Here is a 24,187-nt window from a genome sequence, read left to right on the forward strand (position 1 = left end):
CTCTCCCTGTAACTTGAAATAATAGTAAAATAACATGAGTCATGAGTTTTGGAGTTAAATGGGCTGAGCTTTGTGACATTGAACAAGTTGTTTACCTCCCCTAAATCTCACTTGCTCACAAATTCAATAGGGATTAAAATTCCTACCTCATACGGGTTAAAAGAAGTAATGTGTGTAAAGTAGCCGGTCAGTACTAGTTGCTCATTAAATGTAAGTACCTTGTCATGCTCCCTTATGACCCTCAGAACATTCTTGCTGATTGAATAACTATTTGTGGCTTGTTTTGAAGGTCTGGCCTGTGTCTTGCCCATCTTTGTAGCCCCTCATTGTAATAGCTCATAGTTGGTGCTCTAAAAATGTTTATGGTCTGGGTTAAAGTCGCAAGTTACTAAACTTTTTTTAAAAAGAAGGTTGAATAAAAATAAAGAAAGGGAGACAGAGAGAAAAACAATAGAAAGGAAAGAAAAGAAAGGAGGGAGGGAGGGAGCAAAAAAGAAAGGGAGGAAAGGAAAGAGGGGGGAAGAAAGCAGGGAAAGAGGGAGGGAAGGAGGAAACCCCAAGAGGCAATGGGGAGCAGGAAGAGAAGCCCACCGGTAGAGGCCCACACAGCCGAGAAGATGGATGGATCACAAGGGCAAATTCATCTGTTTTCCAAAAATTGTCAAAAACTAGCCCCATCAGATGCTTTCCTTGTTATCCGCATGTATCAAGCACACAAACACGGTGCACTTTTTGATGACTGTTAAGTGGCAAAAGATGGGAAATTTAGGCAAAGCACTCATTCCTCCGCATGTTAAAGCCAGGGCCACAATGAAGAGTAACTCTGAGTATTAGGAAGCTCCACCTTGCTCCTTACCCCATGGAAGCCCCCAAATAGGCAGGTAAAGGACACAGGGTCAGGCCCGTCTTACTTCATGGCAGGGGCGGGGGCCGCAGGGCTTTGTTCCCTCTCCGTCCGCAGGAGGAATGGAGCACTCTGCGGCCACTGCTGGGGAGTCAATTAGGACACGCCGATTTCCCTAACAGGATTAGCCCTGTCCCTCCCCAGAGCCTTTTCCATTAGTGAAGCAATCAATGATGTCTCCCTAACTCAGAAATCATTTAGTAGCCTAAACAACCGAATGCAGAGTTAATAATTCTTATTTTTAAAGTCATCTTTATGGCCATTTCGCTACTTCCAAAAAAGTGTTTTAAACACTAATGGAAATACCTCTTTTTCTATGTGGGCATTATGCCAATGTTTTATTACTAGTCTCAGGTGTGAGACACTGTGGGTCATTTCTAGCAGCACCAGGCAGGAAGAGAGAGGGAACAGGGACATATTCCATTCATGAGGTGACAAAGAGTGTTCCCTAACCCACACCCGACTCATCAGAAACATGGACATAATGGAGGAGATAAAGTAGAAAATCATAATTTATGGGGGAAATTTAATCACATGTAAGCAGAAATAGAGACTGGTATCTATAAAAGTATTAGCAGAGGATAATGGAAATCCCCCGAAGCCCTCCCTCACCGGAGTCAGGGCGATCTTCCTCAACCACAAATAGGATCACTCCGTGACCTGCTTAAGGCTTTTCACTAGCTTCCCATTACTGCTGTGAAGACAAAGGCCTACCCCCTTAACTAGGCTACAAGGCCTTGCAGTCTCTGGTCCCTACCCACTTACTGGTCTCACTCCTGGTAACTCTCCCAATCCTATCTCCACTGTGCCATACACACTTACACACATGCACACAAGCACATACATATGCATGCACACACACATTAATGTGCATTAATGTGCATGCAAATGCATACCCACACGCACAAAACACACACGCATGCACATGCACACAATGCACATACAAATATACATGCATGTGTGAGCACCTACACACAGGCATACACAGGTACACACGAGCACACACAAAGCACACACGCATGCACATGCTCACACACATACACACAATCACACACATGTACACACACATACCCAAATACACACAGACACCTGTGCATACTTTTCTCCATATTTCAGGCCCCAGAGCAGATGCTGCTTCTTCCAGGAAGCCTTCTGGAGAAAACCTTAAATGTAGATAAGATGCCTTTCCTATGACTCCCATGGCACTTGGTACCTCCCTATCTTAACTCTTTGACCTTGTTTTGTAATTTCTTATTTATCTGCCTAGTTCCCCTAACTAAACTACTGGACTAGGACTGTGTATGTGCTGTCCACCCTTGCAGCCCCAGGGTCTAGGACAGGGCTCAGCTCAATAAATACTTGTCAAATTAAATGTAATTGAAGAGACTAAATCTAATATGGTGCACAATAAATATTTGTCATGCTGAACTGATTTAAATTGAGTATCACTTAAATAATCTCAGGAAGGCAAAACTGAGATTAATTGTATTTCAGAAAGCTAATAGCTGGTTAACAGTATCAAATAATATTGCCATGTGTGATGGAAGATTGTGTTCACCAAAGGAGAGGGAGAGGAGGGTTCATAGTGGAATTTAAAAAAATGTAAAGGGAAGGACTGGCTGTTTTTACCAGCACTGCTCAAGAGGAAGTCAGAGAATTAATCACTGAGTCCAGCTGGCCGCTGGAGAGGGGCTCTGTGCTTTGGGCAGAGGACTCTCCAGGCCTCAAAGTCCCTCAAGACATTTGGCCTCCTTTTCTCAGATTTGCTCTTCACCAAATATTCCATAAACTTTCCATGCAGATTTTCTGCAGGGAGACCATGTGCTGACCCCAGCATTCCTGTCCCTTGGCAGCTCTGTTTCTTGTTGCAAATGAATAAACTGGCCCTGCTCATGCACCAGTCTCTTGGAAGCCAGGCTGGTAGGAATCTGACCTGGAGCCTGATCCATTCAGAGTCTAAGAAAACATATGTTTCTAAATTTGCAGAACTGCCCACGCTGAGCAGTCACAGGTCCCCCCAGAAGACACTGCTGTTTCATTTCTTTTAGATACAATGGGAAAAAACCTAAGGCCTGCATAACTCAGTGAACACAAGGCTGAGGGAAATGACTATGGCCCCCAAGCTGGCTATGCTGGGCCAATCGGACAATGAGGGCGCTCAGGGGAGTCAGGGGCTGGAGATAGTCTTTGCTGGTGAGAACCTGTAGCTGGGCTGGGGTATCAGGCAGACTCAAGTTGTGGGGAGTAGGATAAGTGAGCATTAAGCGGGAGTTTGGGGCAAGATGCCGTTTGGGGGCAGACAGGGTCAAGAGCCTGGGACAATAGTAATCATATCCTAATACAGGCTTCTGTTCATTGAACATTGACTATGTGTCAAGCAATATTCTTCGTGTCTGTCTAAATATTATCTAATTTAATATTCCAACAACCCTCTGATCCAGGAACCACAGCACCCCATCTACAATGAAGAAACCACTCTGGATGCCAAACATTAGGTTGTCAATACACTATCATGAGCCATATGGAATTGCCAATATTTGCCTATTGTTTACCTACCAAAAAAAATGGCAATTTCACATGGCTCGACCCAATAGCTGGCCCAGGAAACTAGACAGGATAGAACGTGTTGTTGGGAGTGAACAGAAAAACAGAAGTGAAATAGAGGCGAGGTCAGTGTGACACAACCAGCTAGAACTTATGAGAACGATGGACAAAGTTACTAGAGTGCTGTTGTCAAGGCCCCAGCAAGTAATTTCAGGGTCTCTGGCTAAGGGGCTTGGTCCCACAGATGAGCCAGGTGTTGTTTACCAGCCAAGTCACAAGAGAAATCACAGACTGAGCTGTCCCCGCTCCCAACGCCCCGAGGTCCAGACAGCCGCGCACGACCCTGTCAGCCCTTGCCGAGCCTCTCTGCGAACAGAAATCAGATCACATGTTGCCTGAAGTCAGATATGTGGCCAGACTCAGTGCACTGTGCAAGATTTCGCCAATGATGGAAATAACTTTCTCCTGCTGCATTTAACATCTGGTGTCACAGATTTTTGCTGAGAGCCATAAAATCACTAACTTGCAGAGAAAACCTCATTGTTAAAATGTTAAAAAATACATTTATGGAGGGGTGGGCAGCATCCAGAGCCTGGCTGAGTTCTGGGGCTGCCTCGATGTTAACATGGCCCTTTGTGTCCTCAGTGGATGATGAATTTAATGAGGCCTCAGGTGGGATTGGGGACAATAGAAAGACAGGCCCAGGATAGTGACTCTGTCACTGACTAGCTGAAGGACCTTGGACTGGTTCCTTAACTTTCTGAACTTTCATTTCCTCATCTACCAAAAAAAAAAAAAAAAAAGGAAAGAAAGAAAAACAGTGAGGATAAAAATAGCCACCTGCCAGGGGTACTCTGTAGATCTGTATAGATTCAGTGACATAACATATGTCACAGGGCCTGGCATATGAGGAAATGCTAGCTTCTTTTTCCTTTCTTTTCTTTCCTTTTTTTTTTTTCTTTTTTTTTTTTTTTTTTTTGCACTATGACATTTCCTTTCGGTCTCTAGTTGGCCTGAGCGCTGTGGCATTTGTCCAAGACTTGCACATGTATTGCTTCTTCAAGTTTGGCCCACATTGCAACTAGCTGGGACCCCAGTGCTTTGCTTGGGGTGCAGCCACTGATGTTCTAGTCTGTCTCTCCCAGTGAAATGGAAGTTCTTTGAGGAAAGAGACTGTACCTGTTCACCCATGCCTGGCACATAGTAGGTGCTCAGGAATTTGCTGAATAAAGGAGTGAACTGTGTGGCATCAAGGAGCAGCAGGAAGGGAGGAGGTGGTGCCACTGTGTGATGTCAACCAGCCAACCTTGCAAGCTCCTCCCCTGCGCGGGCCTTGTGTTAGGCCTGGGGACATAAAGATTAAGTGACAAGATGGGGTGAGCTGCAGGAGGCCCTCAGCTTACCTGGCGAGTGGGGGCTGGGACAGAAAGGATCGCTCTTTGTAACTTTAATCATAGACTGGGGGCAAGGGCTGCTGCGGAGCGGCGGCCACGTTTGAGATGTCCTCTCCTGCTCGCCCTTCTCATGGCGCCTTTGAAACCCATATCAGGTCTACTTCCCCTTGTGTCTCAATGCTGCTGTGGGTGGAGCGCGGAGCGCGTGACAGAATAGGACGGACACTGCCCCTGCCCCACCCCAGCACGGCCTTGACCCTTGAACTCGCCCCAGTGGCTATAGACGGTTGCTCAGAGCACGTTTGACCTTCCACGTCTCTGTCTCTCCCGCCTTCTTCCTCTCCCTCCCCCTCTCTCCACCGCAGTGTGTGCGTGTCTCTGAGTGTGTGCCCGGCACCGTCTCCGGCATCTCTTGTGTTTCGCCCGTTTCTCTGTTGCCCTGCCCGTGTCCCCAGTCTCCCGGCAGGTGCCCCTAGTGTCTCTCTCCTCCGCTGTCCCTCCTCCTGTCTCCGCCCTCCTCCCCCCCACCTGAGCCACTCCCCCAGCTGTCTGGGGTCCCACTCGGCCCAGCCACCCCGCACATATTTTTAACTCTCACTTATTATCTCTGCCGTCGCCATTTCTGGCTGCGAGCCACAGCAAACAGAATGTGAGAAAGCAAAAACTAATGAGCTTCTTCAAGAGAGGATAGGGAGCTTCTGTTATTTCATTTAGTCCTCAGAGTTTAACTTCTGGCACTTCCGTCACATCTCCAAATGGTAAGCGAAGGTTGTTACTTTTCAATTTGGTTGGGCTGTGTAGCACATTTCATCAATTAAAATGCGCCCTCGGTGCAGAATCACAACAGGGCCGGCAGGAAGGGTGCTAGCGTGTGAGGATTTTTTTTTCAAAGTTACTTTTGTTCTGCGCAGTTGAGATCTGTTCAAGGCACCCTTATGCTCCCAACAGCAACACCGTTCATGGAAAGCAGCGCGTGTGGCGCCCGTGGTGACGCGGCACCTGGCTGGCTGAGGACCGCGCAGGCCTGGCAGGCCCGCCCCAGGGGTAGGCACAGGTCTCTGGAGTTAGCTCTGACCCTGCTAACTGGCCTGCCCACCTACGGAGGGGCTCGACCTATCTGGACCTTGTTTCCGACTCACCCAGCCCTCACCCACAAACCACGGGAGTAATTCCCTAACTGGAAAGAACTTCAGGAGGGGGACTGAGGGAATGGAAAAATAAGCTTCACCAACCTCCCTCATATTCATTCACTCAATAGATATTTATAGAACATTTATTGCATGCCAGTGACTATGCTGGCCTTGATATTTGAATATGTTAGGTCCAAAGACTTCAGCCTTTCTCTCCGGTCTTCCCTACCAAATAGGGGACAATTCATGAGAGTCACCAGGAAAGCTTGTCCCCTCAACCTTCCGTTCTCTCTACCGATAAATAAACCCTGCTTGACAGGAGAACTAAGGATGGACCTTTCAAGAAATTATTATTGTTTCCTGATTATAAAAGTAATACATTTATGATAACAAAATGTTTATTGCAAATCAAACGAAAGAACAAAATGTTAATCAGTCTCAATCCTTCCTCCCAAAGATCACCGCTATTATTGAAGGAATGTTAATAATACTTTAAATGTCAACAGATACCAGCAAGCCTAACAGAGGGCAAACCTAAATTTAATTTAATACTTTGGTTGAGCGCCTACCTTCCAGTAGGTGCCATTATGGAGTTCCAAAATTAGTAAGGTAGTGTCTCACCTTTCCAGGCTTGGGGAATACTGATTTACTGGTTATTTTACCCAAGTGTTTTGAACCCAGGTCTAAAATCTCTAAGCCAAGAACATCACTTAGGAATGGGGTCCATATCCATTTTCAGTGGGAGTGTTTCACCCATTCTGAGGTTCCTTCCCCGTTTTACTCTTCCTACTGTTAGTGCTCTCTTGCACCGCCAGTCCCCCAGGGCACTGACTTCCTTCCCCGGGCTTCGCTGTGGGAAGTTGTGAGCGCCTGGCAGCCTTAGCCTCGTGCAGTGTCGGCGGCTGGCAGGGACACCTCGGGCAGGTCCTGCGTGGTGGGACAAAGGGGTGGAAGGTGAGCCACGTCCCACCTTTACATGGCTCCTGCAGCTGGTGTCTTCTTAGAGCCTGGAACGGGCTGGTCATGAATGCTGTGAACTGGGCAGGGTGTGAAGAGCATCCCTAGCTCTGCCCCCAAAGGGTGTTGCTCAAAACTCTAGTTCCGAGAAATATTGGAGGAGAGGGAAGGCGATAGTCAACTAAGTTTGGGAAGCACTTCTGGCCACATCCCAGTCACAAAGCACATGAACACATACATCAAAGGCTCTGAGAAATCTCCTTCACTCACTAACCCAGCAGTTCCCAAACATCTGACAATGGGTATTAGAAACACTCAGAAATATCTTAGGTAACACACTTTGGGACATAAATGGCAGTTATATTGAATAAGTTATTCATATTAACATTATGCTAATATTATGAATAGCAACATTGAATTTGGTGTTATTAACAACATCCTTCTCTACTCTTACCACTGCCAAAGTCATTATTACTGTACACAAGGCCATCACTGGTCTGGCTGCTGCCAGCCCATTAGCCTCACCTCCCGCCTGTCCCACACTTCAGTCTCCCCAGCTTGCTTGAAATGCCCCAAATGCAGCATGTGCTTTTGATTTCTCCTTCACTGAAATAAATGCTCATCTAACGCATCTGTGCAGCCAAGTCCTACCCATGCTTCAAGGTCCAAGTTTTCTCTTCTGTGGAGCTGTCCCTGAGCCCCCAGCAGCTAGCATTTCCCTGGCATTTTGCACAGATTTCGTCTCCTGAGTGGGGTCATGTGCTTCCACGTCTGTCTTCTCGGCCGGGCAAGGAGCCCCAGACAACAGAGACTGTGTCATATTCATCTTTGTATTCATAGGATTTAATATAATGACTGATTCATAGAAGTTTCCATATAAAGAGATAAAAATAGAGCCACATGCAGAGGTCAGGCAGAACCCAATTCAAAGGGTACAAATAAAGGAGATGCTTGAAACGGGAAATGTAGGCAGAGTAGCAGCTGGCATCTGGAAGCTTCAGTTGTAAGTGGCATCCTGGTGTTGGCAGTGCCTTTCAATAGCATTGGTAATATCCAGACATGTGGGTGGTCTGTATGGGAGTGAGAGCAGATTGGAAAACAAGTTCCCAGGAAACTGAACCTCAGGCGTAGCACCAGGAGGTCAGGATGGGGTAAGCTCTAGAATCAGGGGAACTCCTTAGGAGCGAGTCATTGGGTTGATTGAGCTAATGGCCCAGAATTCCTTAAACTCCCCATAAATAGGGACAAGATTGAATCCAGATTCTGGGGTAAGGCTGAGCCCACAGGTGCAGATTGAGCGGCTGCACCTGGGGGATTAGAGGACCATAAGGACAGGAAGCCACACTGGTCATTAAGGCTTCCAGGTGCTTCTTGACGCACGGCCTTGCTAAGTTTGCCTCTGTCTCTATATTTTAACCTCAGACTCCACCACACTATGGAGTTCTACATTCAGAATCCAGTTCAGAAATGTGGCTTCTGCCTTATTTGAAAATCACCTGTGCCCTAGAATTTACATCCCAGAATCAGATTCATGGGGTTGTGATCCAAAGATCTGTTACCCACAACATGCTCAAAGCCAGGTTGGGATCCTCAGTGACTTATTAATAAAGTCAAGGCCATCTATCCAAATATTTTTTGGGTGAAATGAAGCTGTATAATAAATATGAGTGGGAATCTTTCAAGAAAAAAACTTCATTTCCGAAGACAAAACCTCCCAAGTATCTATACCAATCAGAATAGTTAAGAGAAAAATACAACAGAATCAGGTCAAGCTAAGAGGATTTTAAATATAGTTTGCTATTCAATAGCTTCCAAAAATGGGGGAAACAGATTATAATTAAATCCTAAAGTCTGAAATCCATGAGTAAATCACAAACTTTGAAAGGAGAAGCTGACCACTTTGGCTCAGGATGTTCCTGTTGGCAGTGCAGGTAACTGTGAGGAAATGCTTCAATAAAGCAAGGAAAGAGGCTGGAAAGGTCTAATGGTCTACATTTTTCAGTGGAAATACTGCAAGGTGGTAGACAACTTTCCAGGGTTTTTTATTTACTTATTTATTTATCAGTTTGGGCTTCAGAGAGTAATGAAAGAAAGAGATAAAATGATGGAAAGCTGGATGGGTGAGGGATAGATGGATGGACAGGCAGATGGATAAATGGATAAATGGATGGATGGATGGATGATGGATGATGGATGGATGGATGGATGGATGGATGGATGGATGGATGGATGGATGGATGAGTGAGTGAGTGAATGGGTAACATTTCTGAAATCGAGTTAGAGTAAGTAGTTCTAGCTCAGGCACTTGCTTGATGTTTTCCTCAAAAGGCCACACATACTTTCCTAAAGTCCTTGTGCTTCTTGGGATGGCCAAGACAAATTCCAAACTCAACTCAACTGTGAGCAGGGGTCCCTCTGTCCTTTGAGATGCTAATAACATTGCTGAGGCACTACTGTTACTCCCATTTCACATCAAATCTAATAGTCTCCCCAAGATCATTGTGGATTCCAGGGCTCTTGATCTCTCGTTGCCCAAATTTTCTGTTCCTGCTACACCTAGAAAGCATTCTTGCTTCCTCTCCTGTGTCTGTCCTCTCTGTTCCATGCTGACTGAAGTACACCCCACCTTTTGCCTTGATTTACCCAAAACATCACTCTCAAACAGTTTACTGAGAATATGGAGGAACAGTGATGTGTGGTTATCTAGTAGAACAACACAGAAGGTATAACAGAAGTGTTATGTTCCTGTTCTTAAAATTTCTGGGCCATACCTGCCACTGGGAACTTTTCACTTGCTGACCTTCTCAGCATCCCTGGCCTCCTGCGATTGTTTTCTCCCACTCTCTCCATAGATCTCTCTCATATTTTTCTTCTCTGTCTTCTCCCAACCTTTCCTGTTCCTGCTCATTTCATATCCGTTCAGGTCTCTTTTATCTCTTCCCCACAGCTCTTTCCGACAGAGCCACAGAAGGTTACGATCAGACACACCCAGGAAGGTGTGTTTCAAAGGCTCTTCTGTCTTTGACACGCATTCTACTATTTATCGATAAGTAGCAATTTTTCTCCACCTCCATCCCATCACCACACTCCTACTCTAGCAATAATATTTAGACACACCCCAACTATTATAGCTCTATTCCGACTCAAAGGCTGAATGTCCATGCTTCCAGCCTCAGTCTGTAACCTGGCCCACCCTAGTGATTCTCTAGAGCTGCTCCCTGAAGCCCACTGGGCAGCTGGGCTTCTTAAAAAAACCAATCCTCTTGAAACATGAAGAGTGCCCAGGGCCAGGGAACACCAGTCATTTGATTTCTTTTGCCTCATTGCTTTTGTCCCAGGTTGCATCTCATGAACAGGGCTCTCCATAGGGCCTTGAGCACAAATAATGAAAAAATGGGAAATAAACAGAGGGAGGGGTATAAAGATTAAATGAAACTAAAGGAGATATCATGGAGAGATTTTGCCTATTTCCCAAATAACCTGGGGCTCCTGCCCAACACAGTACAAGAGGTTCAGGCAGAAGCCCTGGTTCTCATCTCAGCCATGCCTGTCACTGAATACTGGTCATTCAGGGAGTCACGTAACCTCATCAGGGTTCCGTGTCCTCTTTTGTAAGATTTGTCTGTTGAACAAGGTGATTGAATACCCATACAGTCCTGAGGTCTTCAGGATCTACAAAAATGTAACAGCAAAATATAATATTCTCCGCTTATGAGGCCACAACTGTCTGAGGACCTTCCAAGGAGCTAAGTGTGTCCAGACTGCACTGTTGGCCCAAAGAGTGCCTCTTTCACTGTGTTCTTAGTCTATACAGGTCAGGAGGTGATAAATATTGACAAAGCATTAGTATTTTGCTAAGGAAGAACATAAGAGCACACTTGTATGATGCTCTGTGGGTGGGAGTCTGCCTAGGTTCTCAAGGAAGACGTTTTCATTCAGTTAACAAAAATTTGCCAAGGCCCCCACATGGTGCCTGGCACTGTGCTAGGCACGTGGAGCCAGGAGTAAACAGGCAGGCAAAAAAGCATTAAACAAGTAATTACACCAGTGAGTAAGTAACCACAGTTGTGGTCCATTCTGAGACTCTTAGCAGAGCCATGGGAGGGTTTAGACAGGGAAGTCACGTAGTCAGGTTTGTAGTGCCGCAGCTACTAGGTGAATGAGAGACAGCAAGACTGGAGGCAGAGGCCAGTTAGAAAACCCATTGCAACAATCCAGGGGAGATTTGAGGAGGCTCTGGACTAAACTGGGGCCAGTGGAGGTATCAATGGACTGACATTCCCGGGAAGTAGAAAGTAGGTGATGCCGAGGCAATATGAAGGCACCCCTATGGCTGGTGCGGCTGGTCAGAGGGTGATTAATACTAGTCACCACGCACAGGGCTCGCTTGGTCACCCACCCAGGGAGGCAAGATGCCAAGCGGCACAGGTGTTCCATCCCGACCGGCCTCCTATCTTCCTGCCTCTTCAACATCAAGCATCAGCTCGGGGAGCCGTGGCCTCCCACCCAGAGTGCTCTCAGCAGGGAGGCAGAGGGGCTGCAGGCGACTGAGAGGGGATGAGGGTCACATGGTCATCATTGCTCAGACTCCACCAAGTCCTGGAAGGGCTCTGGGTCCATCCCATGGGCCCTGCATCGTGTGATCTCCGCATGCTCTGCGCCCGCTCGCTGCCATCTGTTTCCCATCGAGGCTGAGCTCCTGCGTGTGGTCACAATCGCCCAGAAAAATCACTCTGCCAACAAATATGAAAATGTTCAGTTCCATCCTCTCTCTCTCTCTCTTTCTAACTCACTTACAAAATGGACATTGAAAATACTGATCCTTTCTATTGTGCCTCCCGCAACCCCAAGGAAAATACAATGGCACTGAATTTCCCTTGATGTTCATCCTTTATTTAAAGGCAGGGGGAATACGTTGCACATGTACAGGGGCCAAACCAAAATAGGAAATATGAGCAAAGTGGTTGCATCCTTTTGCAATCAACTATTATAAAAACTGGCCATCTCCTGTTCGGCAAGAAAACGTGGAGTTTCCAACAGGCCCAGTTTTATTTTACATAATTGTAACCATCTCGGCATGTCAATTAAGATAGAATGTTACCTTTGGAATGGGATCAATTAGGGCCCTGAAGATTAAATTTGGAATCATGATTAGCCTGTTTTACATTTTGCCTTCGTTTTCTAAAATATACAATTGTCTGATTCAGCCCAATTTTTAAAAACATATTGTAAACTTATTTATTTTTTTAAGCCAAAACAGACGTGGGAGGCCTGCTAGTAACCGGAACCATAGCAAAAAATGGAGGGGGGCTGCTATTTGATTAGAGTCGATTCTTAAATTTCCACAGCAAGAAAATATTGAATGTGGTGTAATGGTTGCTGGATTTTCTTAAGAACTGAAATCATTATGCTCTGGCCACGATCCAAGTTCTTCCCTTTTTTAGGTTACGATTTGAAACGGTGCAGAACATGCTATAGTGTTGTAGTCATTCATGTAATGTCATTGAATCGAGCTTCTGGAAATAGACAAAGGACTTTGTGTCCCGAAATGTTCTTCTGGCGGAAAATTGATAGCAGCGTGAGATATGCTATTACTGGGTTTGGTTCTGCCTCCAAATTTGTGCTGACTAAAGTGATTTTATGGGGGAGGGGAGAGAGAAAAAAATAGAGGGAGAGGGAGGGAGAATGAATGGGTAAACGAACTTGCAACTGTGTGGGGAAGCTAAATGCTTAAGGCAAATGCTGTGTGGAGGGAAGGCACACATTTCCGAGCAGAGATGTGCAAGTTTTTTCAGAGGTCACTAAAATAATGTGAACCTCTTTGCTTGCTTTTCTTAAGTTGTTGTTTTCCAAGTGGAGATGACAAATAGGCAAATGCATGCCACGAAGCCCCTGGGTAATTCCCCCAAGCCCTCCCCTCCCGTCCCTGCCCTCTGCAGTGTTTTCCCATTCATTGTCACCCCTCATCTGGAGCTTTTGCCAGACTCAGGACCACAAGCGAGTCCAGCTTCACCAACCAGGGATGCAGCCTGAATGCAAATCAAGCCTTGGCCTGGAGGCTCGGCCAGGCGCATGGTGTTGGGCACAAGCCCATGCCCGGCCCATTCCTTGGCCCCTAATGCCTTTCTAAGATTTGCCATCTTCATCACTACAGTGCCTTTCAGAAGGAAAAGTTAGAGCTGTTTGTGCATGATGTGAAAGATATATCAATAAACCCCCTTTGCACATAAAGAGCACATCAAAATATTACCAAATAACGCTGTTGACTTTGCCAGCAGGCAGAGGACTCCATCTGGAGATAATATCTTCCAACTGAGAGGCGTCCAAGGTGCCCTTTCCTAGGCGACGGGCAAGTTGACCATTCTGTGGCTAAATCCCATCCTGTCGGGACACACAGGCTCTCAGCAATGCCCCTCCCCTTTGGCCATGCCCTGACCACCTACACCTGGATCCGGAGTCCTCTGCTCCCATCCAAAATGAATTCACTGATCTTCTTTCCTTCGTGACGGCGACAGCATGATTCTCTTCTGACTACTCTCTAACAATACCCGAGTATCCTCCAGAGGCGTCCAAAATAGCCAGTGCTTGATTCTGACAGGGCCCGGAGCTGGCTGGCTGCACCGGTGCTTTCCACTCGTGCGCTCCTATCAACCCAGCGACAACAGCAAGACTCGCTGCCGGGTCAGCTGTCCGAGGCGTCAGAAGCGACACCTTCTGAACAAAGCCTCCCGCTTTCCCTGCGCGGGGCTCTCCCTGCTGTGAATTCCTACCTAGTCGGAGTCTGAGCCACAGAGATAGGCTTTGCATTGTTTTCCTCGGTTACTCAATAAATTTCTGCTGAGCATTTATCATGTGCAAAGGACAGTAAGGCAACAGAGGTAAACAAACTATCGCTAGGGGGTCCCCTGGCTCCATAGCATCAGTGCGAATTCCTGCTCGTTCGTTGAAATCTGAAGATTTCTGAGCATTCTGGGAGGGATCGTGTTCTCACAGTCATCCAGATCATGAAAGAGGTCACTCCTATTTATGTAAAAGTTGCGGAAATTCGTGAGGTCAGTGGACTGGGGAAGAAATCACTGAGGGCGTGGGGGGAAGAGGAGGGGGCGGTGCTGCAGCCACTCGAGCGCCGTGAGCGGTCAGGCGAAGGCGGCCGCCTCCCCAGCAGAGGGTTCCGTGCACTTGGTGTCTCTCTCCGCCTTTTCGTAGTTCACTCGTTTCCTTCCCACAAGCTCAGCCTCCTGCTCATGACTCGCTACTCTTCTTTTCCCTCTCGGAGAAAAAAATCTCATTTTCTCAAACACAACCGTTTGAAACATTCCCTGTTTTTTTTGGCCGGGGGGTGGGATGCTGAAGATTGGGCATACAACACTCACACTCTCAGTGAACCCTCGAGGTCACTTCCCCAGGCAAAGACAGTTTCCTCCCTAAGAAAATGTTAGTACCAGTTGTTAAGATAATAAATACTTTGCCTTATGACTCAAAAAAGTGTAATACCATTCAACTCAGTGTCACTTGCCATTTTCTGAACACATTCTATGTACTAGGCAACATGCTAAGCCCTCCAAGCATACAAATTCACATAATTCTCACCACAGTTTACTGTGGGGGGGGAACTGAAGTCGGGAGCAGTTATATTGGCCAGGGCCACCTAGCTCTGTCTGATTGTAAAGCCTATTCTCTTAATCAGTAAGTTACTCTGCGTCCCCCAATTCAACAAGCGTTAATTATTTGCAAGGTACTGTGAGAGGTACAAAGATAAATAGGCAGGATGCTAACTCCAAGTGACTTATAGTGCAATAAGCCATTGGAAAAAGAAAGTGTTACAACTTCCCGAGACAGACAGACCTGGAACCCCAGCTAAACACATGTAAATGATGTTATGTGTTTGTTCCTTATGTACTTAAGAAAGACTGAATGGTTTATATGAAACAACAATCAGATCTGGTTTTTGTTGGGGCTTTTTTTGGACTTGAAATTCCCTTTATATTTGCAAATAGCACCACAGATATGAAGTCATTAAATTCTTCTCTAATATTTTTATAAAAGTCACATTTTTTGAGCATTAAAAAATGTCAATAACAAGAAACCCATTAAAGTTCACTTGAAGTTGACCTGGAACAGGAAAAATGGGGCTTGAAATTGAGGAACCACAGTTATAATGACCTTAATCAATTTGCAAAACACTCCTCAGGAAGAAGGATATAAAGATATATAAACACGGCATGTACAACATTAACAATTTATTTCATTTGGCAGAAGGTATCTTTAGGGAGGGCAAGGAAAGGGCTTGTTCCTCTCTCTGTTTGGCCTGTTTTATCTTCAGCATTTGTAAAGCACTGGCGTTTTCAAGGATACTATTCCAGTCACCTTGACACTTTCCTGCCTGAGATCATCCTCACCAATCAATAGAAATACCAGCAGCGGAGAAAAAACAAGAAGTCCTGTCAGGCTGAGAATGCCTGTTCAAAACAAACCATGAGGACTTTCTAACTCTAATTTTTGGAATTTTCAGCAGGTGACCATAGATTCCTTCATGAGGTACTTTTGATCTAACGAATAGGTAGTCATTTTTACCCTTCTGGTTTTAATGCAGTTCAACATCTGTATTTTCTATTGATTTGTATATTTAAAGATAATTAAAAATGCTGTCACCTAGCTAATGATCACTTGTTCTTCAAGGATATAGCCAGAGGTTTTGCTGAACATTCCCTCCCTATACCTCATCTCTCTCACTTAATGAGGGGGCACTATGTATAGTGGGTGGAATGGTGACCTCCCATCCCCAAATACACACACACACACACACACACACACACACATATACATACATACATATATATATATTCAGAACCTGTATATGTGATTATATGTGTGTGTGTGTGTGTGTGTGTGTGTGTGTGTATATATATATTTTCAGAGCCTGTATATGTGATCTTATTTGGAAAAAGAATCTTGGCAGTTGTAATTAAGTGGAGGATCTCAAGATGAGATAATCCTAGATTATTTGGGTAGACCCTAAATCCAATGACAAGTTTCCTTAGAAGAGGAGAAGACAGTCACAGAGGAGAAGGAGATGTGAAGATGAAAGCAGAGATTGGAATGATGTGTCTGCTAGCCAAGGACCACCAAAGATTGCCAGCCGCCACCAGAAGCTGGGAGAGAGGCACAGTGCTGTTTCTCCCTCGGGGCCTCCAGACATAACCAGCCCCGCTGGCACAGTTCTTTGACCCCATCATTTTATTTAGCAAATTTTACTGAGTACCTACACTGTGCTATTCATGTATCCTTTAGGGGGCACAGTGGAAGAGTCAGACACATGCCTAGTATGACCCAAGCTACGCGTCCAACCTCTTCTAGATCTCCCACAGTAATAAGGTATTCACTACCTTTCTAGAGTAGCCCATGCCATTGCTGAACCTTTTCAGTGTCCATAGGAAACAAGTGGAAAGCTGGTGAAAATGCAGATTCCTGAAGCCATCCCAGAAATTCTGATTCAAATAGTCTACTGTGGGACGAGGAACCTGCAATATTAACATGTACCTTGGGTAACTGATGCAGGTGCTTACCATGTGGTCCAGAGACTGTGCTTTGAATGCCAATCATGCTGGCAGACCTGGCTTCTGTTGGCTTAAAGCCTGCATAGGACAGCATCCTGCTGATAAGTCACAGGGCTAGACTGAGTCCCTTAGCCAGTCTGCCTGGAATTTCCACCCACCATCAAAGTTCCACCCTTTGGAATCAGGTTGTTCACATGTCAACTGTTTATTGAGCACCAGTTATGTGCCAAGCATGGTTCTTGCTACAGAGACTACAGCAAAGAAGGAAGCAGTCAAGACCCCACCTTTCTTAGAGCTTACATTCAAGTAGAGAAATGGTCCTCAATTATCCTCCTCTAGTTTCATTCATTCACACATACAGTCATTCATTCTGCAAACACGGTTCAGCCAGGTATGATGGGGGATTTATGTTTCAGGAAAAAAACAACAGTTCTACCCTCTCCAGAGCCTGCATGCAGTACAAAAAGGGAGCCAGAAAAGCAAAATCCTATAAGACAGTTTATTTAGTGCAAAGATGAAAAGTCTGTAGGTGTTGAGAGCTCAGAAAGAGGCAATCAAGGAAAGGTTCCCAGAAGAAGTGATGCTAGACCTAAGCCTTAAAGGATAAGTGTGATTCACAGTGGGCACAGGCACGTCTACATGAGAAGAGAAGACCAAAAGGAGCTCAACATGACTGAAGCAATAGTGGGCGGTGGAGAAGGCCGAGGGATGAAGCACAGAGATAGGCAGGGACTCTGACCATGAAGAATGAACTATACCCAGGAGGCCATGAGAAGCCACTGGAAGAGGTTAAGAAAAACGGGGTAACGTAGTCTCATCTGTGTTTTAGAAAGATCTCTCTGGATTCAGTGTAAGGGGTGGAGAGAATAGAATCATGAAATTAAGAAATTACTACAAAAGAATAGGCCACAGTAATAAGGGCCTGAATATACAAAGGCACTCTGCATTTGATGAAAAGAGAGGGAAAGAGTTGAGAGACATTTAGAGATATTTAAGAAGTGAAATTGAGAATACTGGATGATCAATTAGGTGTCAGGAGCATGAAGGAGACTGAGAGCCCCTAAAATAGTTGGATGGCAATTACACTCCCCAAATTTCTCTTCATTAGCCTTCCCGCAGGACTAATAACCCAGTTTTCAATTTTTATATCATCCCAGTCTTATTGCTATTCACCATAAGTGAGCTGAATTACTGGGGAGCTTGACCACGGTCTCAGTGGAACAACATACTCAAGTTGAAGCCACCTACTTAAATACCTTAGTCAAGTTCAAATTATCTTCAGAGGGTCAGATAACTAATTAAAAAAGGAACTTGGTGGTAATCCAAGGCAGAAAATCTAAAAGAATTGGGCATTCTCCTTGCTGAGTAATGAATCTAAAGTTCATACAAACCTAATTATACCCTATGGCCTTTAGAAAATGATGGGGAGCTGAAGGTAATGACCACAAATCCAGAAGAGTGATTACCTGAAGGGGTGTGGTATGGGCAGGAGGAATGCAGTTCAAGAAGGGGGTAAACAGAGGCCTTCCCTTTCAGATAAAGCTTTTCATTCACACGCTGATGGTGGGCACACAGTGTCCACTTCACCATTTTAGACACTATTTGATGGACCTGAAATGTTTCAGACATACCTGGGATCACACTAGGGATCTCTTCCTACCTCTGTGATCCTGGCCACAGGTTCCAGGATCCTCTTTAGATGACCTTGCTTGCAAGTTTGGAGACTTTAACAGGTGCAGACTCTCTTCTCACCTGGCTATTGGTAGATTCTTGTATATCTGAGGGAATCTTATGCATGGAGAGTACAGTGCCAGCAGCTAGTTGTATTTTAATTGCTTCTTGGTATATCAATTACATGTATCTAGTAAATAAAACCTTGAAAATTAAAGGTAAAGATGAAAGAGAGACAACAGAGATAATGATTTATGCCATGGGTTTTACATGATGTATCTTGGGGCCCCACTCTTTGGCAGGCGAAGGTTGAGCGACTCATTCAAGGCCTCCCACCCCAGCTACCCACCAGTGTTTTCACCTGACTACACACTGGCTTTCCACTCAGTAGATGATTTGATTGATGAGTTCTAGAGTTTAAAAAATTATTGAGTAAATAATGGATTTTGAAAACTATAAATTTTAATTTACTCTATTTCCCTTTCACAACCAGAATTTAGGCGTAGCTAGTTCACTGTATACATACGCACACATACATAACATACCTGTACACGTACACAGCTTATTCTCACACACACATACACACAATGGTTAATGGCCAAGTGGACCCGACAAACAAGAACAATACAAAATTACTGAGTGAAGACCCAATTTTCCCTTTATCTGTCAAAGGGAAGAATCTTTTTTTTTATATTGACTTCTCTGTAAGCTCTTGTGATCATTTTAAGCGCACTAAGCTCTCACTGAGGGCTGGCACTGGTACATGCTGTGCTTTGGCTTTACAACTCTTACTCTACTCAGCCCACAGTTACCACTCTGGAACTTGTCAAGGCAGAAAACAACTGAGTAAGTGAAATACGAAAGAACAAAATAACAAACAAATATATGAATGGTTGATCAATTAATTTACAAATAAATTATCTTCTGCTCTCATTATAGTCATGGGTCATCCACAATATGAATACACAGAAATTTATACCCCTGTTAATTGCACAGCTAGAATCCAGGCATGACAACATTTTCATGCATAAACACTTAGAACTGAGGCAAAAGGTCTTTCTTAAACTAACATAATTATTCTTGACAGTAGCAATATAAAGGACTCGTGTTAGAAATTTGTTAATTATCTCTCTGTTGCTGACACCCACTTTGTTGACCAGCTTTACCATGAAAAGTCTTTTTATTGGGAAGTATGTCAGGGGACTCCCATGTGGACATCTGCTAGAATGCAAGCAAAGACTATCTAATTGCATACTTTTCCATCAGTTTTTTTTCAATGGACAAATCAAAAGGCCAAAAAGTCAGCCACAGTAGTTTCCTCACTCAATAGAGAGAAATGAAAACCTAAAATTAAAATTCAATTTGCTTATTGTTGGTTGGGCACTTACTAGTAGACTGTAATAGATGAAATGGTGAAATGCAAAGATTTCCTCAAGAAGTCGACAGTCTAGGTAGGGTTGTAGACACTTCATCTGTTTCCTTACTTAACTATTTATTTAACATATACTATGAGCCAGGCACTTTTGCTATAAGCTCTAATGATAGACATAAACAAATTGGTACAGTCTAAGCCCAAAGGGAGTTTGCAGTGCAGTAGGTAAGGCAAACATTAAGCATTAAGCACACATACCAATACAAAATTATAAGCGTTAAGTATTTTATAGGAAAAGAATGAGATCCTATGAAAGAATAATAAGGGATTACATACAGGGCGGGGCAAAGTAGGTTTACAGTTGTTTGTATGGAAAATAATACAATAATTAATAAATAATACAAGAATAAACTGTCCCATGTGCTCACATCTGTAAACCTATTTTGGCCCCCCTCTGTGCTTTAAGGGGAGAATTTAGAGGTGACCTCTCTGTGAAAGATCATTTGTGCTGCCCTCTACCTGTGACACTTATATTACATGATATAGTGTAGGTAATAGGGGCTAATTATAAGCTGTAGAAATTTCTGTGGGCATATAAGTTAAAAGGACATTTGCCTCCAGCTAAGAGACTCCTCATGAAAGAAACACCAATTTTGGCTCTCCTGGGAGAATGGTATGTGGAGAATTTGATATGTGGAGAAACCTATGAACAAAGGGAAGGGAGGAAAGAAAGCAACGTGTGTCTGGGAAACAGCAAGAGTATAGTAAGAAACAGGGAATGATTAAACACACACACACACACACACACACACAGAGGCTGTGAAGGACCTTGAATGCCAGGCCAGGGAATTTAAACTACTGCTTATTCTATAGGCAGGTCTGTAGTGCACAAGCCAGGATGACCAAGCCAGGGGGTGGTGGACTGATTCAGTGAGGCAGCTTCAATCAGGGTTCAAAGCCCCAGACCTCTGCATCTGTTCTGTTTAGCCAATGAGATGTCATAAGTATTCACTGCACTCAAGCTGGGGCCTCCCTGAACACAGGGATCACTGCACCTAACTTAATATTCTCTGGGATTATTACTGCTAATAACTCTTTATTGGGGAAATCAAATAGCTGTAACTTTTCACTGTTGTTGGAAAAGCTTGAGGGGTGAGTCATGTATTACCCACAGAAGAACTCTGTCCACACTAGCCACATAGTAAAATTAAGTTCAAATAAAATGGTTTGGGAGAGTGTTTCATTTCAGAAAGGCTTATATTCTGCCTCTTACTGGAAATGAGTCTTACAGGGCATTAAAAAGCTCTGTGTCCTATGTGGTGTTTAATATAAGGGCTTCATTTTTTTTCTTTAATCTACATGAGATCAATACTAAAATTCATAAGTAGTAAAAGCAGTTGCGGTAAACCTTAACATTTACAGCACTGTATACTTTATGAAACACTTTGCCAATGTTACTCTTCAGGTCCTCCAACAATCCAGCAGAATCAGTACTGCTGCTTCTTCTTTCCTTTAGAGAAACTGAGGCTCAGAGAGGTCACAGGAGGTGCCCAAGTTCACCTAAGTAGAAAGTATTGAGTTCAAATATCATATTTTTGTACCATACTGGATATTTGTACAGCATTTTATAGTTGACAACACACTTTTAAAACCTGTTAGGTCTTCTCAGGGGCCCTGTTGTTGGCTATTGTTGACTCTCCCCTAAAGGGGATGGACCAGAGACTTGGTGACTGTCACAAGGAGAGTGGCAGAGCCAAGGCTCTGGGCCTGGCTCCCTGTATCCACTTCCCATACTAGACCTCCTTCCAACACACCCAGAGAGTAGGGTCCATTGGTTATCATTATATCAGACAAACAGGACTCTCATCTGTTGGATTCCACAGGACTAAAATAGCCCTCATGAATTCTTACTTCTCTATGCACCCTAACCCTATATATACCACTGGGAAGACACTCCCCTTTCCTTGAAATTTTTCAAGGGTTCCAGATTTGAGAGCGCCAAATTGATCTTCTTTGCCTTCACCCATACATACCACCACCAACTTCATCCCACTTATGGAGGTTACTATGAGAGAAAACTCTTTGAACTCCAAAGCAAGTCAACCCAGCCTGCCAGTTGTTGACTGCTCAGTCCATCGCACTGGGCAATCCCCAGAGAATACGGTTACCCTGCCCAACACACAGATCCTGCAAAGTGGCCTGAACACAACTGATCCACTTTGAGCTATTTTTACCTTAGAGCCTGTCACCAGTGGATCTCAAAAGCCATACTCCAAAAGCACTGGAGTGTAATATAGGTTTTTACCAAAGGCTTCTTCATGAAGGTGGAGCAGGAGGTTTACATGTCATGTCACAAAGCAGAACCTCCTCTAACTCATCCTTGGAAATCTCTTTGGTTTTCCCTGTAACTCTTGCTACCTCTCTCCTACTCCCTGCACCTTCCCTAGATGCCTTCCCCTTCTGTAGCCACTGCTACCACACCCTGTATCTGTATCGCTTCTATTTGTAGAGCAATTGGCATCCTTATTCCCTAACCTTATTCAGGAAACCTAAAAATATTCCTTGGGATTCACTCTCTTTAAAATTTCAGGAACTTGCAAGCAGAGAGAGAGAAAGTTGGAGAAAAATCCTAAAAATTATTCATTGAAGTATTGTTCCTGCCCCCAAATAAAAACATAATAGCCAACATTTTCTGTCTCAGCTTCTTTGCATACTTTCTCCCTAATTCTCAAAACATCCCTTATAAGGCAAGTACTGATCCCCATTTTACAGATGAGTTCACTGAGGCTTAGAGAAATGAAGCTACTTACCAGCTGGTAAGTTAAATTAAGAGACAGCTGGTAAAGTGCAGGCCCACGTCTACCTGCCCCCAAAATCATGCATCCCCTGCCACGCTGCACAGAAACAGAAACAGTGGGCTGCTTTCCCCTCTGAGAGTGGCCCTCTCCGCCCCAGCCACCCAGCTCAAACCAGCTGCAGCCCTCCCACTTCCACCCTCTGTTTCCTCTGGCCAGAGGCTAAAGGAAGCTTGTTACCTTTTCAGCTGATAGACCCACTTCCTGAGCCAGCCCTGGGTGCTAGTGCACACATGGCCCGGCTCCCTCATGCCCAGAGACCTGCTTACCAGCCTCTAGTCACATCTGGAACATATTTTAAATTACCACTAACCACAAATGCAAAATAAGTTTTTTTGAAGCAAAGATTGCAAGAGATTAAGCTAGTGGCTTGGACTAACTTGCTGAAGTTCATTCAGCACAGGAGATCTGCATCCCCACTTCCCCTGCTCTCACTGGCTCTGCTCAGGCAACTTAACATGGGAAGTTTGATCCAACTATTGTTGCTCGAGAGCAAAGAACCTTCAGTTCTCTTCTGGACTCAGGGCCTCTGCCTGCAAGTGGGAGCAGTGGGAAGTGGTCTAGGAAGAGCAGTGTTGATGGATGCACTCAGCATTGAAACCTAAGTGACCCAAGTGTGAGTCCCAGGTCTGTGTGATGTTGGGTGAGGCACCCAACTGCTCCAAGCCTTTGTTTCTTCCTCCCCTGGATAAGAGAGGGCTGTTAGGAAGAAGATAATGCGTGCACCTGAAACAAAGTTCTCAGCGAATGTAATTTATCCTAATTACTTCCAACAGCAGCCCCAGCTTTCTCCTCACCTCCATAATATTGGGGCAGTCATTTAACCTCTGCACTCTGAGTTTCTTCACCTGCATTGGCAGGTTGGGCTCAGTCATCTCTCGGGTCTCTTCCTGCATTGATTTTCTATAAAGCGACCTTCATTTTGTATTTCATTTTTCCTGCTTGTTGGATGAAAATAAAATCACTCATTTCCAAAACCTCTTGGAAAAAGAGGGACTCCACTTGGCATGGGCTTTCATTGGAAACAGCTCTTCTTTTCCAGAATGGGAATAAAAAGCATGTGTTGTTTACTGTTTGTTCAGGTTCACAGAGAAAGAGAAATGGTAGAGTAGCTTCATGTGACAAAGAGGTCTGGGGCAGGAGGGCAGATACAGTTAATATGTGAAATCCACAGCACGGGGTTCTGGGGCGTCCTCAGGTCTGTCTGGGTTCGCTCAGAGTACACACCTGTTGTGTGACAAAAATAACAAAACAGTATCCCCAAAGATCTGCATCCTCGAGTGGAACTCTTCCAGTCTGAACCCGGGAGTGGTGGTCAACACTGAGGGGGCCAAGAGGGGAAGTAGGGAGGTGATGAAGTGACCACTTGTCTGTGATGGGGGGAGGGAGAAAAGAATGAAAGAGAAATAATCTTAAAGGCATCAACCAACCCCTCCAAACTCCTGCCAGGAGGCATCATTATAGACAAATGTCTGCCTCAACTCTGTTAAGAACACGTAAAAGGAAAGGTTTTCTACCCTCTTCTGAAAGAGTTTTGCCATTTGGACAGACTTTCAGGATCACTTTCCAACCCATCACTGGAAGAACAAGGACTCTCAGACCCCTCCTAGTGTATTTGTTTATGAGAACAAAACCATGCATCTTTATTCAAAATACAGGTAGACGTCCAGTCCTAGCCCTCAGGCTTTCTGAGACCCTTCTGCCACCTGTCCCTTGCATGTGCCCCCTACCCTGTGGCTGCTCTTGGAAAGAAATGTCCTTCCAGTTAGGCATGTTTTGACCAGTTAGTTTATTCCATGTGTT

The sequence above is a fragment of the Miniopterus schreibersii genome (genome assembly GCF_964146895.1).
Source record: "Miniopterus schreibersii genome assembly, chromosome: 8".
NCBI classification, from domain to species: Eukaryota; Metazoa; Chordata; class Mammalia; order Chiroptera; family Miniopteridae; genus Miniopterus; species Miniopterus schreibersii.